Below are 15,297 nucleotides of genomic sequence, written 5' to 3' on the forward strand. Positions count from 1 at the left end.
CCCCCCCAAAAAAAAGAACAACAACCTTTGTTGCTGTAACTGTTTAAAAAGTGTTAGCTGAAGTTGGCCTTTAACTTGCTTGTCTTATATTTAACACCTTAGTGACCGAGGCCTTTTTTTTGTTTTTTGTACCCATGTTATAATCCACATTTTAGGCCTGAAAATTACTTCAAACCCCCAAACATTATCAGGGCTATTCACAAAAGGGTGATGCATTTGGAGAAGACAGGAGAAGGGAACAATCTAGTCCAAAATAGCTGATTTAGAAGAATGATATGGCTGTCACTGGTCACTAAGAGGTTAAAGTCTTTAGGCTCAATTCACAAAGTTTTAACACAAGGATAAGGAACTTTATTTTATCCATGTGACTGTTATTTCCAACATGCATAGGACTTTGAAAAATAACCGCCATTTTTCAACGAATAAGTATCCTTGGTGTGTGAACGCTTTGTGAATTGAGCCTTATAACTTAAAACTACATCTCCATCTAAGTTATCCGGACAATGGGATGACACTTCTGCTGTGTGGGTTGCCTGCAGAAGAAACAGCGCTGTCATTCTGCTATGTGAAGTGAAAAAAATGGCCGCTCTATTGGCATGATAAACAGGTAATAAAACCATGGGGTCTATTCACTAAGCTGCCGTAGGCAGCCGAGTGAATGACCGACCTGAAGCGAAGTGAGCCGAACGCTGTGTTATTTTGTTTTTTCGGGATTCGGGTGTGAAAGTCAATTCGGATTCGGGCGAATTTAGTTAGCGGTAGTTCGTTTGAACGTTCATTTAGTTTTCGATTCTTATTCGTTTTGTTCATTCGTTGCAGCAAAGTGACATTTGAGGGGGGAAAAGTGTTTTTCTCCGTCTCTAATGTCACTTTGCTGCAACAAACAAATGAACGAACCGAAAACGAAACGAACGTTCGAACGAACTACCGCTAATGATTTTTGGTAACGGAAATTCGGATTAGTTTGCATTCGTTATATCTGTAATTCGGATACATCCGAATGTCCGAATTTCCGAAAATGTGTCAGAATACTGTGTATTATGTATCTATTTTGTTTTATTTTGCCCATAGTGAAAGGTAATAAAGTTCACCTTAGCAAGCCTTTTAAATAAGATTCGACTGGGATAGGGTCACACATACATTTGCTGGCTCATAGGCCTACCCAGGATTGCATTTTATAGTGAAAAAGCTGGGTCTGAGACTTTGTATTGAGGGTTTTGTGCACATTATTCCATTTGCCACTATAATGATTTGTTAAGACTTTTTACCACTTAATTTATGAGAGCAGACTCACTCCAAAGCACAATCCCGATGCATCAATCCTTCACCAAAGCTTCTAATGCAGTGCATATATTAATCTGCAAAAGCTCCAGTGCAAAACTGAAGGGAATGCTTAACCACTTCAAGACCAGGTGTTTAGACCCCCTTCCTGGCCAGGCCATTTTTCAGTATTCAGCGCTGCGGTACTTTGACTGACGTTTATTCCGTCATGCAACGCTGTACTGAAATGAATTTTATACCATTTTTTGGGGACAGATAGAGCTTTATTTCGGTGGTATTTAATCACCACTGGGGTTTTTATTTTTTACTATAATTAGGAAAAATTACAGAAAATTTGGGGAAAAAAAAGTTTTTTTTAACATTATGTTAGGAAACATTTATTATTACCCAGTTTTTTGGTAACATATAGTCAGCAGACAAGCAGATAGGATAAATGCTAAATTGGGTTCAAGTGCTGAGTTCCAAAATTAATGAAGTCTAGACTAGGCACGGGCTCGATGTTCGATGTCGAACATGAGTTTGATTCGAACACCGGCAGTTCGGCGACCAAACAAATTGTCAGGGCATTTTGTCAGGGCTCCCCACAGTGCCTTTTGAGCCCTGATTGGCTAAAGCCTTGCACCTGACCACAGTTCAGGTGCAAGACTTTGCCCAATCAGGGCCCAGTACTCTAAGAGCCTTGATTGGGCAAAGGCATGATGACAAAGTCAGCTGTCACTGCAAGCTCTGCCCTATTGTTTATATGTTGCCGGCATCTGTCAAAATGCGATTGTGAGGCGGGAGTTTGTCGTGAGCGGACGGGACGGCGGTCTTGTTTTTTCTAAATTATTATTTCTATTTCTTTTTTATTGTTTTATTTTTTATTTTGTTGTGGACAACGCTGGACGCCGTGATTAGCCTGGAAAAGCACCCTCCCTGTGTCGAGGGCTTGTGGCCTGGTATGTGGGAGAGGGGGGGCGCTCACTCGTTCCCCCCTTTTCCTGCCCCGCCAGGCCTGTGCTCGGATCAAGGGTCTGCTATCGAATTTGAAGGGGGACCCCACGTTTGGCTAGCAAGCCGGCTTTACTTGTTGCTAGGCAGCCTGGCTTCCTGACGAATCAGGAAGCCGCGTGGCATGTAATGACCTGAAAAAGGGTCCATTGGAACAATGAACATGAATGTCCCCAATGGCTACACTTTCTCCTAGAACACCACTGGGTCTTGCTGGGAGCCCACGGGAGTTGGTACCAGCTAGACATGTGCGTTTCGTTTCGGAAAAATTAGTTTTTCAGACAAATTTTTGTTATTCGGAGATTCGGATGTATCCGAATTTCCGAATAACAGAAATGATGAGTGAAAATGAATCCGAATTTCCGAAAACGAAATTTCGGACGACATTCAAATCCCAAAACGAATTGACTTTCGGACCCGAATCCCGCAAAATCTGAATCGAAACGAAACAAACGTTTTGCCAGTGCACGTGTCTACTACCAGCCTGAACCGCATGCTCATGGTTCTCTAGCCGAGGTGGATGTTATATGTGAAGTGCTGAACTGGTATCTTTTGGGTGGAGAAAGAAAAAAAAATCTGTTTCTTTAACTCAGAAAAATGTTTAAAAAAAAGAATGATAGGAAAGACTGAGTCAGCGGATGAGCTGGCTGACATTTGCAGATATCTGCTGGCCAAGGATTCAGTCTGTTCCGCCTGCCGTGAACCTCAAACCTGGTGGATCAGTCTACTTATCTCTATTTTCCAAGAGTAAATGTATATCAGCAAGTAATGATAAGCACAGTGGGAAAATTCTTCCATCAATTTCTTCTTCACAAGTAAATAGTCAATCATAACATCTTTTAGTCTGCTTTTAAAATTGTGTGTGTCCACTTATTTATTTGGCGTGCCTGTTTAGACGAACATAATGACAGTGCATTATGTTTTGGCTCTTTGGCAAAACAACTAAATCTGTTGCTGCATTATACTTAACTGAACTGACTACTGAACTGATTTTATTATTCATGTAGAGGGTTTGGCATTTCTGAGTTTATTTAAGGTAGTTAAATTGTTTTCTTTGTATTTCTTCTTTGTATTTTTATTGTTCCTTTTTTTGTTCAATTTTTTTCATTGTCTACCTTTTTATGTAAAAAATAAAAAAGGAGACTAATTAGGGGTTATTTTTCTGGCAAAAGAACATGTTCAGGATCTATTTAGACCCGATGCAGACCTCCGTGACCTGGGATCGCGCGTACCGGGATCGCGATGTCCTGCACAATGCAGGCAGCAATTGCCGCGCGGCCCCATTGATTTTAATGCGGTGACATCCGCGCAGCAATCGCAGAATTTAACCTTTTTTTTGCGATAAACGATGTGCGGCTGTGTTCGAAAACTGCACAATCTGTCCAGCGCGACTGGGGTGCCATTATAAAATAATGGGCACCCATCACCTGTCAGTGATCTATGCAGTGGCACGTTCCTCCTCCCAGCCGCTGCTGAATCAGTGACAGCCAGCAGCTGCGGAGGAGGCTGGGCCCGGCGTTGGCAGCGAAGGAGGAGGCAGGGCCCAGCAACGGAGGAGGCAGGGCCCGCCAGCGACCAAGGGTGAGGAGAAGGCGGACAGCGGATCGGGACTGACAGGTAAGAGGGTTTGCCCAGCCCACCTGTTAATGGGACTCCTGGTATCGGTATTCTGTAAAAAAAAAATATTTGTACTCATACTCGATACCGAAAAACTGGTATCGGTGCATCCCTACTTAACATAGACCTGACCTTTATCTGACCTTTACAACCATAAAGTGAACTACTCCTCTTGTCTAAGGGACAAGAAAATGAAACATTCTGTGTAGCCAGTTTATTTTTGTGGTTAAGAAATAGGACATTTGGACTATTCTTTAAATATACAATAAAATGCACTTAGCCCACTTTTTTCCTCCTTCAAAATGTCTTCTGGAACTCTCTTTTGAATTTTTTGATCCCCTCAATGACGGAAAAAATTGAAATGTGGGGATATATTGCTTACAATTTCATGTAGTCCTAATCTCTCCCTTTTTGTCAAAGTGTTTAATGATTTCATCTCATTATGTATTGGAATTTCACTCAAACTTTTTTCCTTTCATCTAAGTCATCTTAAATATAAGAACTAGTGGGAGTTAAGCAAAAGCGAATCAAGCCAATAAACCATCTCATTCTTTCAGTACTTAGAATGTCTGACCTGTCATCGATGATTTGGCAATGCTTAATTTATCTTTTTGCTAACATTTTTCTTGGTAATGAGATAAAGTTAATTCCGAAGGAAGTTTATTTTAGACGTATTTTTCTTATTTTTCATTTTCTCACAGCTGCGTCCTCGTGAGCAGGGTTGTTTTTCTTCTAAGGTAGACGTGGTGCGATGCTGATGATGGACCACTGGCTAGCAGCGAACATGCATGAGAAGGTGTTAAAAGCAAACACCACTTCACTTACATCACACACCACTTCATATTTTAGCAGCTACGCATTCCGAGATGCTTATAAATATTTAAAAAATATATTTTCATGTGGCGTTGTGCTTTACCAGCTTACTGAAACTTCAATTTAACAGCCAAGAAAAATACTTAACTTTGTTATAAATGCATTACAGTACAATCTGAGATGCATTGTTACTTGTTTGAAGGATAAATGATCTCATAAGCCTTCAATTACCTCAGCCTACAAAATTCTTTAAACCTAAATGCCTTCTTTTTAAATGTTGAAAGTTTAGTCATACAAAAAATGTATATGATAGATAGATAGATAGATAGATAGATAGATAGATAGATAGATAGATAGATAGATAGATAGATAGACAAATCTTCCAACAGTTCATGAGATCTTGCAGCTCCGAGCTAAATAATTAATCATGGCCACCTCTGGTGAATAACAGAACAAGGAATAGTTTGGCTAGGTTATTATTAGGATAAAGCATTAGAGCTGGGGTTTTCAATCCTTTTTGCAATTAAACACCCACAATGGATCACCTGATATACCCCCATACTCTCTTTGCCAGACTGTCCCCATACTGTCGAAATCATTATCACCGGTCGTATTAGTATAACATCAAAAGATGTCAATAACTTGTACAGCCCCCATCACCTTCTGTGATGTGGCTACTAGAAATTTTATGATTGCCAGGGTTGTAGTCAGCCTGGTTGGATTATAGTGGCGTTTAGTGGCATTTATCTGGTTAATTCCAGGTGTCTGGCATTGACTGTACCTACCTGGGTGGAGTGTGACTCTGCTGTATTGTGGGACAGCCATCGAGGGTCCCTGTATGTGTATGTACAGTAGACATGTGCATTCAGATTCGGACAAACCTGCAAATCAACGAAAATCAGTTGATTCGGCGGTTCGTCTGAATCCGAAATAACAAATTTAATGTATGACTGAATATACTTAAACGATATTCGAGCATACATAAATTCGTGTTCTGCGCATTCCCCCCCGCCATCTTGGAGGCGGAGCGTATGGCGTCACATGACAGTGACGTCACACGCTGAATAAGCGGTGGCCAAATCGGCCACCATTTTGGAGTAGATCTTGGTATAAGCAAAGATGGCGGCGCTCGAACATGAGGACGCCGCCATCTTGGTGTATATCAAGAGCCACTCCAAAATGGTGGGACGCATGCACAGAATGCGCTGGCAGCCGATATGGCCACCGCTTATTCAGCGTGTGATGTCACTGTCATGTGCGGTTTCAGTGTGTGGTTTCGGATTCGGAGGCTCACTGCCTCTGAATCTGAAACAACATTAAAATTTGTTTCCTTTGACAAAACGAATTAGAACGTTTTTCGTTATGTGTTTCGCCTGGAAACATTTTTTTGTTGTTGTGCACATGTCTAATGTACAGTGCAGCAGCCAATCACTGGGTTTCTCTCAACCAGTGTTGCATGCTGGGATACGGTATATATGATTGAGGGAATTGCCCTCAGACTAATTTGGGACCAGCCATAGATTAGTACAGGACTAGGTGCTGTCCAGCCACCCCCCAGGCTAGGCCTGAGGCATGGGGGGGGGGGGGGGGCAGAGGCTGGGGTGGGGGAGGTGTTCCTCAAGTATGGAGGAGACCTGTGTTGTTATCAGCGGAGAACCAGGGAAGCTGATGTCTGCTGGAGGTGCCTGGAACATAGAGGACCTCAGGAGCATGGCTGGTGTATCTCCTGCTGAAGATTTGTATTCATTACCTATTCATCTGCTACTTTAATTGCTATTCACTGTATCACAAGTGGATCTACACTGAGACGTGTAAGAGGTCTGGTGAGTCTGGAGTCTATGTCTGTTACACCACAGATGTCTAGAATCCCTATACCGTCTCTCCCCAGTATGAAGATGTTAAAAAAAGTTATTCAGCATTGCATTACTATAGTGGATATCAGCTTCGTGGGCACTAGAAGAGGGCAGTTAAATGCTAATGGGGCAGCTGAAGACCAAATCCCCTAGACGACTAGTGATGACCCGAGTTATTCTGGCGGCTCCCTCAGGGGGTGAGCGCTACACTTGGTTTTACGTCTCAATAGCTAGTGATAGAACAGATGAAAGAAAATAATAAAGATCTTATCATATTTATATAAAAGCTGCAATTTGCATATACACAAGCTAGTTACAATTAGTATGATTTTTGACATTGTTTTGTGCAATGAAAACATAGGGGTTGCTTCACTAAAGGCAAATAGGCTGTTCAGTTTTCAAGGGAGCTAGTAGATGGAGCTGCTGGTGCTTGTGCTGTCCCTTGTGATTGTGTACTGGACAGGAAGTCCAGGAAAGCTGAGCTCAGAGAGTTAAAGATGTTCAGAAACATGATGACTGTAAGTGCTTGGAGCAAAAATGCAAATAAATCCTTTGCTGGAAGATGTATATTTGTTTGATGTGGATTCATTATTGAAAAAGGTTTGAGCTTTTAATACTACTTTAAGTGTTGGGGACACTTTACATAATAGCAAGGGTTAAGGTAACATTGTCATTAGGCATCATCTCCAAAACTACCAGCAACGTGGACTAACAGACTTATCTCACCATGGTCATGCTATGACCAAACAGACAGCTAAAATTCTGCCCTTGTTCTCCTTATCAATGAACAACCCCAGCTCACAGCAATTCACATTCATTGAGAATATTTGGCTTGTTTCACCGCAGGCCTGTTCGAGGCATTTTTTCAAAAGCTTGATTAACTCTAAGTGACATTGCTGGGGGTCATCCTTATTACACAATATTATAGGAGAATACATACTCTTTATAGCTACCTGGAACTTCCGAGAATAAAGCGTTACTTTATCCGCATCATCAGCCTAAAATTTTATCTGACTTTTATCAGGAAAGTACTGTAAATCTACATAAGCCCCTGTATCCGTGTCAGATAATACTTCCATTATTAAAAATGATAGTTCTCGGTATTATGACTATCTGTAGGGCTATTTTTGCATGTTGTCTTTTCTTGAAAAATAATTACAGGTTTAAAAAAAAATCCAAAATGTAATACAGCTGTAGTGCCAAGGCTTTTACCTAAACTTTTCCTCCGCGTCGAAGTCCAATGTCACCTTAATCTGGTGTATCTGTTTTGAGTTGAATCGGTTTTCAGCAAAACCATCTCAGCACTGTGCTATAAAGCTGAAGGGGTGCTAGGTTTATGTGCCCCCTGCTACAGCCACAGGATCATCTAAGTATGTAGATGCTTTGTTTAAGTTAGTGTTAGGAATTAATCTAGGGGATGGAATAAGGGCAAAGGATAGGGATTCAAACAAATTGTGCATCAAATATACAGTACAGCATTTTCTCATTGTTAGTACATGTATAGTAAGTAATATGTAAGTGCAACAGTTTCAGGTATTTATGACCTCTCACAGAGATCAAAGTGCTCCCCCTGACAATAGCATAATTTGCTTTCTCTACAGAAGGACATTGCCATCTTGTTTCATGCATCATCCAGGGTCACCAACTACTTCCTGGACTGAGATGTCGGTTCAGAACCCGGTGCCTGTGCAGTTCTTGGTTGTGATTAGAAATGTCTAAGGCCCCTGTCACAAGGCATTCCAATCAGATCCATCTGTCAGTTTTTCAGGTGGACCTGATCAGAGAAGTCTATGGGCCAGTGGACGGCAGGGGATCTGTGCATGGATTCCCTGATAAATGGAATGGATGCACCCGTGTGAAGGGTACCTAATATAGATTAGCTCCTGCTGACACCTCTCACCTTCTGCAATCCTCTCACACTGTTGTAGTCTGATTAATGGGGGGGGGCGGAGACTGAGAAAATGCTTCTTCAACCTGGTATAGTTGCTGATAATTTTTCTTGCAATAGAACTTTTTTTTTGCATTAAACAACTATGAGTACATTTAGCATCAGTACTATATGCAATGAATGAGCTTTAAGTGCCACTTAACTCAGGAGGTAAATCTTAGAAATGTATTCAAGTACCTTAACTATTAACACAAAAGGTATCTTATTTGTGTATCACTCGGCTGTAGAACCTCAAATCATCTCTGAATTGGTGCTGACACTGTACTACCTTCTGGAGGGGGGATACTTTTGGTCCCCATGGTCCCTGTGTGTGTTGTAAAGTAGTCACCACTCCAAGCTCAGCCCTGGGATGGACTACAATCTCATGTTTAGTTTACTAATTTGTATTGAGATTGTTGTCTATCTCAGGAGTGAGCTTGTTACTGTTTGTGTTATTTATAATTATGTTATTTACAGTATACAGGTCTTGTTAAAAAAAAAAGGCTTCTTTGACCATTGAACTTAATCCCTGGTGTGTTTGTATTATTGAGAACGGGATGACAATTTGGAGTTGATGCTGTAAGTCGGTTGCAGTGGATAATGGGGACCTTTGAACTACCTTAGTCATGACACTGTGAACATAATGTTAGCGTTTTGGAGACCGGGTACGCACTTAGTCATAGACTCGAGACATATTTTAAAATCAGTCAGCGCTTGATGGGGGGTGGTCTCACAACATCATATGGAGGGAATATTCAAACACAGACATCAATAAGATGGCACAAAGGGGGCTGATGTTCCGTAACAAGTTGGGAAGCCTCAAGAGACATGTAAGAAAACAAAACAAAAGAATGGCATCTTCTCCTCGTGAAATACCATTTATTTATCCAAATAAATGCTCAATAAAATCATACTCGCTATCGGTGATAGTTCAAGTCTGGTTCACTTGCCTCTTGCTCTGATGAAGAGGGTATATCCCTTGAAACGTGTCAAAGAGACTAATGCTGTGGTTCACAATTTGGCTGTCTGGTGGTTCTGCCTAATGGTGATTTCTGTAGATCAATCCGGAAGGTTGTTCTGAAATCTCATGTAATAGACACCACTTGTGAGTATGATCCCACCTCAGCCTAACCACTGAACTATCACTTTCTCAAACAATTCATACCCACACAGCTACCTCCTCATGTATCACTGGCCGCTCACTTTTAGATTGTAAGCCCTCCTTACCATCTTGTCTTGCATTGTATTGTAATTGTAATGCCTTCCATATATTTTAAAGTGCTGTGCAAGCTGTTGGAGCTATATAAATCCTGTATAATAATAATTTTATTCAGCTTATATTTGGATAAATAAACGGTATTTCACAAGCAAAAGGTGCCATTCTTTTGGTTTTTTTTTCTTGTAGACTGGAGACTGGAGATCCATCATAAAAGATAATCAAACAATCAATCAACCAAAAGAGAAAAGGGGTGAACAGAACAGAAAAAAGGAAGATTATGCAAATAAATATACCAAACCATTTACCTACTAGAAACCAGTAAAGAATATGTTTGCTTCACCAACGCACAAAATACTGTCTGCAGGGGCCAGACAAAGTGCTCCAAAGCTCCCACATGTTGGCAGCCTGTAAAACGTTAATGGTCTCTTCAGACCGCTTTAACGCTTTGCAAATTTTTGCTGAGTACGGCTGAAAATGCGTTCTTCAATAACTCTCCCAGGCCATTACAATACTATACAAAAACGTTGTCATTGTAAAGTTTTACTTATTTACGGTAAAGTATTTCCAGCGCGCATCCCGCTATGACTCTCCTTTTGTGTCAGTTTGCTTTTGATAATTGTGTCCATAATCTGCTCAATTCCGCTCAGGGATGCAACAGGCAAGTTTTTTTCCTACCTCAGAATAACCCTTTATCCACGTGAATACACTGTTTGTAAAACATATTCACGCTCTGTAATATTTGCTGCATTCATACAGTCTTATTATGCGGAAAAGATTATCGGCTCCTCCCTGTGAAACTCAATTGGGGGAATGAATCGAGGTTCAAACATTGCGTCCTCAAAATTTCCATGCAGAAATGATAAAGAGCTGTGCGGTTTTACAGATAAAAGGGTCAGGATAATACATTTGTATGAATAATATTTGAAAAAGTCACATTTGTCCATCGAGTCATCCTTCTCCCATTCTTGGGATCTGTGTCAGCATGTTGTAGGAATTTGTAAATAGTAATAAGAGAAATGGGGAAAGTGGATGCAAGATTTATTCAATAAACCACAAAGATAGAAAATGTTTTCATTTTTGAATCTCTTTTTAAAGCGAACTCATAATGTTTTTGAAAATGTTTTTATGTTTATAGGATATACTGTGTGCAGATAGATAGATAGATAGATAGATGGATAGATAGATCTTCCAACAGTTCATGAGATCTTGCAGCTCCGAGCTAAATAATTAATTGTGGCCACCTCTGGTGAATAACAGAACAAGGGATAGTTTGGTGTTAGGGTTTTGTTTTTGGGTAGGCTAGGTTATTATTAGGATAAAGCATTAGAACAGCAGTTCTCAATCTTTTTTTTACAATTAAACAACCGCAATGGATCACCTGATATGCCCCCATAGTCTCTTTGCCAGACTGTCCCCATACTGTCAAAATCATTATCACCGGTCGTATTAGTATAACCTCAAAAGATGTGATGGGGCTACTCGAAATTTACACAAGTAAACACAACATGCAGTTTTTAAAGGAAGGTTTTTATTATTAAGAAAAAACAAAATCCAAACCCACTTGGCCCTGTGTGAAAAATTGTTTCCCCCCCCCCCCGTTAAAACATAACTTAACTCTGGTTTATAACACTTGAGTTCAATTTCTCTAGCCACATCTGTTCTCAATCAAGAAATCACTTAAATAAGGACTTGACTGACAAAGTGAAATAGACCAAAAGAGCCTCAAAAGCTACACATCATGCCGAGATCCAAAGAAATCCAGGAACAAATGAGAAAGAAAGTTATTGAGATCTATCAGTCTGGAAAAGGTTATAAAGCCATTTCTAAAGCTTTGGGACTGATAGATCTCTGTGTGTTCTCCCAGGTTCCTCTCATATACATTTAGGGATTGCTGATCCTGGCTCCAGTGTAGGGTTTACTCCTCTCTCCACTGGTAATTTAATCTCACCTGGAACCAGTAGTCAGCGCTCTTGGCCTGGGAATCAGACAAGTCCATTGAGCTGCATGGTGGCCCTGCTGCACAATGTTTGCAGTGTGTCTGCCACCCCCTTTCCGGGGCCCAGGTTGCTAAGAGCCAGGCAAGGAGATGTGTAATGGCTATGCAAATCTCCCCACCCAGCTCTTAGCAACTTGGGACTCTCTGGCTGGCAATCCACGCAGGTCTTGGCAACCAGTGATGACACCAGGAGCTGGGCGAGACGCCAGCCAGAGCATCCCAGGTTGCTGAAATTTGGGTGGGAAGATGTGTATGGCACTAAAACATCTCCCCGCCCCACACAGATTGAGTCTAACACCATCACCACCCCCCTCCCCCAGCCTCAGGTGGCAAAAAGACTAGGAGCACCCCTGAGAAGAGGTATAGAGACACGAGCACCAAAATGTGTATACACCCCCATCTGACATCATAACGGTGTCATAATCCCACTAAAATAACAGACATTTTTTTTTGCTGTGCCCTTCTGCTGTAGAGTGACATCACAAACGAAAACCTCTCTGCCGTATGGTGATGCATGGTAAAAAAATTATTTAGATAGAACTGACACTTTTGGTGTAAGGTGTCCATTAGTCTAGCAGGAGAAAACCCAGGAATGACTGGCAACACTTGCTTTTAATTAGCATATTATAATGCATTAATGTGATGTAGCTGTTTTTAGACCAACCTAATACTTAGGATTTTTTTTTCTCTTTTAATTGTATGACAAACTTTTCTATTAGCAGGTTTTTTTTGTTGTTGTTATAACGGCGACTCTATTTTAGAGTTATTGTTATGAAGATTGCCGCTGTGCATCAAACACTTAATTAAATTAACAGTACATTAGAATGACGCCTATACATAAGTCAGTATAATGCAGGCAGCACCGTTTAACAAACGGTCCCACTATTATGTGATATGCATCTGAAGAACGACGTGACATTGAATTTTAAAGTGCAATTAGTCCCCGGTATGAAAGGCTAATAGAAAAAAAAACTGTTTGCTTCACTTTGTCAAGTCGCTTACAAAAGGGATAAAATTAAAACAGGTGATTCCTTTAATGCAAGAAACCGAGAGTTTTATTATGCCATAAAAATGTGGAAACCAACGTATTTACAAAGCCGGAATATTCTCCGACATTTACAAGTCAACAATGGTTTTCATGTCTGGCTTGTGATTTTGATTTAATATATTCCAATGCATGTTACTGTTATCTTTTCCAAGCTTTTCATCTCTCAGTGGTTTCAAAGAAAACATGTCACCTGCCTAATGTACATGTAAAGTAATGTACAGACTTTCCCCCCAAAAAATGAATCTATGATGAAAAGCAATTCTACCGTATCATTTGTAATATTCTTTTTTTTTTGTTTGTTTTAAGTTAAAAAAAAAAAAAATTTTATCAGGTAAAAAAAAAAAAAAATTAACTCTACGGGGTTAATATTTGTAATATTAGTATTCAGTATGTATATAATAAAAAAAGAGGAGTGCTGAGATGAAATGTGATCAAAGAATAACCGCTATATGCAAACCTCCTAATATTTGCTTAGATAATAAAACAACCAAATATACAACTGTGACACTAATGAAATGCAAAGATCTCCAGTGGATATGCGTAATAATCCTTAAAGCACAAACTCCTATGTAGAAATCAGCCGTAAAAGAATATGTATATATGAAATTTAGGCAAACACCAATACCATTTTTTCCAGACCGAGTATGAGTACAGATACGTTTCCTCAAGTGCTCGCCGATACTAATTACCAATACCTTTTTTTTTATTGTCATGTTTTCTAAAACAATAAAGACAGTGGTGGAGTGCCATGGCTCGGTCACCGCTGCAGCCAATGCGCTCCTGGTAGTTCTGCCACTGACTCCAAGCTGAAGAGGGACTACACATTCCCAGCAATACATTATACAGCAATACAGAATAATACCACCAGCTATAGAGGACTGCAAATTCCAGCAATACATTATACAGTTATGCAGAATAATAACACCAGAAATAGAGGACTGCAAATCCCATCAATACATTATACAGCAATGCAGAATAATACCACCAGCTATAGAGGACTACAAATCCCAGCAATACATTATACAGCAATGCAGAATAATACCACCAGCTATATAAGACTACAAATCTCAGCAATACATTATACAGCAATGCATAATAATACCACCAAGTATAGATGACTACAAATCCCAGCAATACATTACACAGCAATGCAGAATATTACCACCAGCTATAGAGCACTATAAATCTCAGCAATACATTATACAGCAATGCATAATAATACAACCAGGTATATAGAGGACTGCAAATCCAAGCAATACATTATACAGCAATGCAGAATATTATGAAGCTACATACTCTGTGTTGCTCCAGGGTGGCGGCCTGATGTCTCTAGGGTCTCAGGTGGGCTGTGCAGGGTCTCAGGTGGGCTGTGCAGGGTCTCAGGTTGGCTGTGCAGGGTCTCAGGTGGGTGGTGCTTGTTCTCAGGTGAGCTTTGCAGGGTCTTAGTCAGGTAGTGTGGGGTCTGAGGTGGAGGGTTTTGCCTAGTCTCAGGTGGTGGGTGGGTTGCGTGGGCTCACCAGGAGTCCGGAGGGTCTCATCGGCGGCGTGGCTCAACCATTAAACCAGCAATTGTTTTTTTAAGATGAGACTTGTATCAGTTTGAATTCCTTGTGTGATCACGCTAAAAGAAAAGGACATTATTTTATACACCATGCAAAAGACATCAGCATGCATACTATAGCCACAAATGCCCAACGGGAATAATAATACACTCAAATAATAATTAAACCAATAAGAATGAAAGTGAATCAAACAACATATCAATGTAAGCTGATTTTTCTAAATGTGAATCGTCATCCACCCCACACTGGTGCTGGTAAAATCACATGACATGTGTTGTGCCACCCTTTTAGGCCCTTTCATTGTCCATTCCAATCAGAAGGGGATCCATTTGTTTTGTGATAATTAGAACTTACACAAGATTATGTGATTAGCTCATCATAGCAGCAGAAACTATTATGGCTCCCAATATTGTGTAAAGTAAAAAAAACAAGGTGAGTCCTCTTAAAAGGACCTAACATACAGTATATCATTGTTCCTGAGCCTTTTGTTATTAAATATTATTGCAAAGTATTCTTTCATTTCACTCTCCAGCTAACTTTATTTTTTTAAAGCTACAACAAGATTTAAATCTCAATTCCTTACAACCACGACATGGTGTACATAAGGCCCCCTCATTCCCAGAATGTGTATGCTTTGTTCATGTAATTGGCTAGCAGTTTTTTTTCCAGAGGTCTGCATAGAGTGTGAGGCAAAATTTCCGTCATTCCCAGCACTGTCCTAAGTTCTAATGCAGTTTGATTTCATCATTGGTGAGTGAAATACTGGTTGCAGAGGGGGGTACAGTGTATAAGGGGATGGTCTCTGTTAAAACCAGATGACCACTGTTGTGGTGCACCTTACCTTTTTAGAAGCCTTTTTTTGAGGACATTTTATATGCATGTGCTTGTACTTGGGAGCCCCCTGGAACTTAACCCCTTCGTGACTGACGACGTACAGTGTACGTCGCCAGCATCGGGGCTGTTTAAACAGACTCCCGGCGACTTTTGCCGC

This window comes from Nanorana parkeri, unplaced genomic scaffold, assembly GCF_000935625.1.
Source record: "Nanorana parkeri isolate BGI_ZX_2015 unplaced genomic scaffold, ASM93562v1 scaffold138, whole genome shotgun sequence".
NCBI classification, from domain to species: domain Eukaryota; kingdom Metazoa; phylum Chordata; class Amphibia; order Anura; family Dicroglossidae; genus Nanorana; species Nanorana parkeri.